The sequence below is a fragment of the Octodon degus genome, unplaced genomic scaffold (genome assembly GCF_000260255.1).
Source record: "Octodon degus isolate 3935 unplaced genomic scaffold, OctDeg1.0 scaffold00122, whole genome shotgun sequence".
NCBI classification, from domain to species: Eukaryota; Metazoa; Chordata; class Mammalia; order Rodentia; family Octodontidae; genus Octodon; species Octodon degus.
The window spans coordinates 6,897,099-6,901,269 of record NW_004524698.1 but is presented as its reverse complement, the minus strand read 5'-3'; the positions used below and the strand labels follow the sequence as shown (position 1 = coordinate 6,901,269).

The following is a 4,171-nucleotide window of genomic DNA, read 5'->3' as shown; positions in this document are numbered from 1 at the left end:
ATATATATATATGACAAATCCTGCTTCTTTCTGCGAATAATCCCTTGATGTCTACTGTTATAGTTTGGAGGGGCACCTAACTGTGGCACTTAATGCAACACTTTCTCTTTAAATTCGTGTTCCTTGAATTTTTCTATGTAACATGATTTCATGGAACAATTCAGAAAATTCCAACTTCTGGGATAAATGAGTTACCTCAAAATGTTCTCTTTGCACTTCTCTGGAGCCAAAATGAACTGCTGTCCCTTAGTATAGGGTTTGTGTACAAAATGTGCACACAGAGATGGATTTTTTTGTTTTTGTTCTTTTTTTCTTCTGTGTGTGTGTGTGTGAGAGAGAGAGAGAGAGAGAGAGAGAGAGAGAGAGACAGAGGGAGAGAGAGAGAGATAATGATGGAACCCAGAGTCCCAAGCAAGCTGGACAAAATTAGACTCTATACCAGGGAGTCCCCTCCTACTACTGCATTGGAATTTTTTAGGGAAGAGTCTACAGGGTGTTCAGGGTCTCACTACTAGATCAGACTCGTAGTGATCCTCCTGTTTACAACCTCCCAAGAGCTGGGATTACAGGTGCTCCACCACACCCAGTCTCAATTGCCCTCTCATCAGCCTGCCCCAGGGCGGGGCCAGCAGAGAGGTGGAGTCTGCCAGAAACTCACGGGAACTCCATCTAGGCCTCATCCTGATTCCCACCCCACCACCCCCCAACTCCTGAACTTGTGGTCTCTTCCACACCGATGAGAATTCTGGGTAAGGTAGCGCCCCGCTATTTCCAAGACACCTGCGCCAGGACTTGAGTTTGTATTTCAAGATCCTGGTCCTCGGGCTTAGAATTCGGATTGCTGGTGTGGAAAACGGGGCACCTAAGCCCCAGAAAGTAGTTGTGAGTATTACAAGAGACAGTATATGTGAAATGCAAAACCTGGACACAGCAAGCTTCCCGAAATTCAAGTTTCCTGAAATTCAGCTCCTAAATTGAGTCGGGATCCTCTGCTGGCACCCCAGAACTGTTTTAAAATTTGCCCGGAACCCCTCTGACCCCTGTGCACTGATACCCTTCATTGTTTCCTTACACTGACCTTGAAAGTTGTCTGCGTCCACTTTCAGCCCCCTTCCTCTCTGTTCTGACAGATCATGTTTCTCTCTGCCCCCATCCCCCCTTCCCCAGACTTCTCCATAAACCCGCATATCTTATTTACAAATCAGAACTCCATCCCTGCTGATGGTTTCCTCCCAGTATGTGAACAAATTCAGGTTTCACCTATCATTTTTTTCTCCTATTATTTTTAAAAATACTTAATCTTAGACTGACATGGTGGCCCACTCCTGTAATCCCAGCGTCCTGGGAAATAGGAGTAGGAGAATAGCAAGTTCAATCCCAGCCGTTCAAGGAGACCCAGTGTCAAAAACTAAAGAAGGGTCGAGGGAAGTGACAAAGCTTGGGGCTCAATTCTAATGCAGTAAGGGCCGACCAGATAGCTCAGTGGATTCCTGTCCGGGAAGGCACGACCTTTTCACTACAGTGATCATGATGATAGGGTCATCTGTGTTTGTTGCTACAGGATGGCGGCATGGTCAGTGAAGAGCTAGAAATTTATTCTACTTCACAAAGGTGTCATTGGAGAAAGTTAGCTAAAAAGGGGGGTGGGGGTGGGGGTCCAGGTCGGGTTGGGCCTGCATTGAATCTTATGGTAGGGCCAGGCCTCGCAGTGTAGAGTGCTGGGAGTTGAGCCTCAGGGACTGCCCGTATTTTGGCAGGGCGGTAGCCGCTGGAGTCTGGGCTTTGTGGAAAGCAGCATACTATTTCCAGAGCCTCCACAAGGAGTCTGCCAACCTGAAAAGCTGGGTAGGTTGGGGACCGCCTGCCCGTAGCTGGGAAGAACACAAGGGCGTTACCATAGATGGATTGTAATGGGACCACGAGGAAGTCACGCGACTGTTGTGATGAGAATGAGTAATAGGAAGTACCGTCAAAAGCAATAACTGGGAGCTGGGGAGATGGCTCAGTGGAATAAGTGCTTCCCTGGCAAGTGCGAGGGCCTGAGTTCAATCCCTGGTTCCACAAAAAAAAAAAAAAAAAAAAGCAATAACTGACGATATTTATACTTGATCTGATTACAGTCAGCTAAAACCTCAACAGAGTAGTTGAATGTTACTGCCAGTTCCACTCCTGAGTTCTTTTTCTTCATCTTTCAGATGTTGACTCAGTGCAGAATATTGGAGATGAGAACAGCATCCCAGCGTGAAGCCGGGTGCGTTTAATATATGACTTTGGGGGATGCAGATGTAGGTCAGAGTTAGAGGTGTTTTTTGCACATTGGAGGCCTTGGGTTCAATTTCCAGCAGCCTAAGAGCATGACTTAGCTATAATTTAGTTATCTGCGATGTAATGAAGTGGATATTTTAGTTGTAGTTTAAACGCTACATAAGTTTTTTGTGCATTTGGTACAGGGTCTCACTACATAGATCAGACTCTGATTCTCCTGCTTTCAGCCTCCCTGGGCTGAGAGCTGGGATTACAGGCACTCACCACCACGCCCAGTCTCAGTCACCTCCCACGCCATGTGGGGCAGGCAGCACAGCAAGCCAGTGATGGAACCTGGCAGCTGTGCTCTGCCTAAGCCGCCATGCTTTTGTCCGCACCGCTGTCTTTGCAGTGATGTAGAAACTGGGGATGGCTGTTTAAGCTACAGTCGGCATAGAACCACATTAGCTGTGCTTTTTTTTTTTTGATTAGATGTAGTTAAGTGATATAAGAGCAGGCCTGGGGTGCAGGAGGCCCTGGGTTCAGTCCCCAGTACAGCCAGAGCACATGTATATGTTTTTTTTTTTTTTCCCCCGCGCAACCCTGGAGTGAACTCAGGCCCTTGTGCTTGCCAGGCAAGCGCTTACTCTACTGAGCTACCTCTCCAGCCCCACATGTGTTCTTGTACACACATTATACATGTATGAACTAAGTCATTTGCAGAAATGAGCTGTCCAGTGGGTTTTGGGGTTCATTTTGAGGGCATACATGTAGTACTGAGGCTCGAGACTCCAGGAGCTTGATGCTGAGCTCCATCTTCCACTTGTAGTTTGTTCTCAGGTAATGTCCGTGTCTCCAGTTGAAGGATTTTGGACAGTGATGAGGTGTTTTCACTGCTCTGATGATCCCACTAATCACAGGAAGTGCCATCAGAAGCGATAACTGAGGAAAGTGCTCCTGGCTGACTGCAGTCACCCAGTGCACCAGATGCTCTTGCTGCTCAGGATTAAGTTGGTCTGAACTGTGACAACCTTTCTACATTCATGCAGGTTGCAGAGTGGCAGAAGCTTAGTGTTACAGATGTCTTGAGTCACCCATGAGGCCTGTGTACACCAACTTCTGCTCGAAGCCTGTTGGAGTGTGTTGGCCTTGGGTTGAGAATACCCAGCTGTTTGGTCAGATACTGGCAATTTCATTTGATTACCATAGTATTTGTGAATGTAGGCCTTCACCTTATAATCTGTTAATCTGAATAACTAATTGAAAGACAACATACAATACAGCAACCATTGTGGAATTCCTATTTGGTGACATTTTGTATCAGTGTAATTTTTTTGGTAATTTTTAAAATAATTTCTATTCTCTTGATGTAAGTAAAACAGGCTCGAGCCTTTGAAGGTACGCTATTAAGTAGATATTTTAACAGTAGGGAGGTTATTTGGGGTTTGTAGATAAGTGCCCGTCCTGTAAGGCTCTAAGGGACAGTACTAATAGAATGGTCTTACTATACTTGTAGATGTGGACGCTCTTGTGCATTTCCTGCTCTGGAGCCTTACCCTGTGTCCCCAGATTTGGGGATAGCACTGGAGTACAGTTCTAGAGCTGGCAGTAGCACAGCCCAGGAAGAGGTAAGCCTTGACCTGAACAGTGATCATCTTAGAGGACCAAGCTTCAGCTGCTTGTCAAAATTGGTTTAGAGGATATCAAATGATGAAATCAACAAAACTAGCTGGAATTACCAGCCAATTGGTAGTGGTGAACCTATGGTTTTCTGAAGATATGGATACCTTTACGATTTGAATGACTGCTTCTGGGAGCAGATAATGGTTTCTTTGCAGGCAAAGGGCTGGAAGCTGCCACTGATTCTGTTTGAAAATCTCTGTGACTGGATCATTTGCTCTAGAAGAAACAAGCTTCAAGCTGCTTC

General features: G+C 46.0%; 1 long non-coding RNA gene and 3 other non-coding genes across 4 annotated transcripts; all 4 read left to right on the top strand.

Annotated features, from left to right (window-relative positions):
- The first annotated feature begins 1,823 nt into the window (after nucleotides 1–1,823).
- LOC111812358 lies at nucleotides 1,824–3,350 on the top strand. Its single transcript, XR_002817868.1, has 3 exons — nucleotides 1,824–1,845; nucleotides 2,196–2,251; nucleotides 3,294–3,350. It is a non-coding gene; the product is annotated as an uncharacterized LOC111812358 (long non-coding RNA).
- Nucleotides 1,937–2,007, top strand: LOC111812388. Its single transcript, XR_002817897.1, has one exon. It is a non-coding gene; the product is annotated as a small nucleolar RNA SNORD49 (small nucleolar RNA).
- On the top strand, nucleotides 3,139–3,211 carry LOC111812385. The gene has a single exon (XR_002817894.1). It is a non-coding gene; the product is annotated as a small nucleolar RNA SNORD49 (small nucleolar RNA).
- A 599-nt stretch (nucleotides 3,351–3,949) lies between the features above and the next one.
- LOC111812395 lies at nucleotides 3,950–4,021 on the top strand. Its single transcript, XR_002817903.1, has one exon. It is a non-coding gene; the product is annotated as a small nucleolar RNA SNORD65 (small nucleolar RNA).
- Nucleotides 4,022–4,171: the final 150 nt, after the last annotated feature.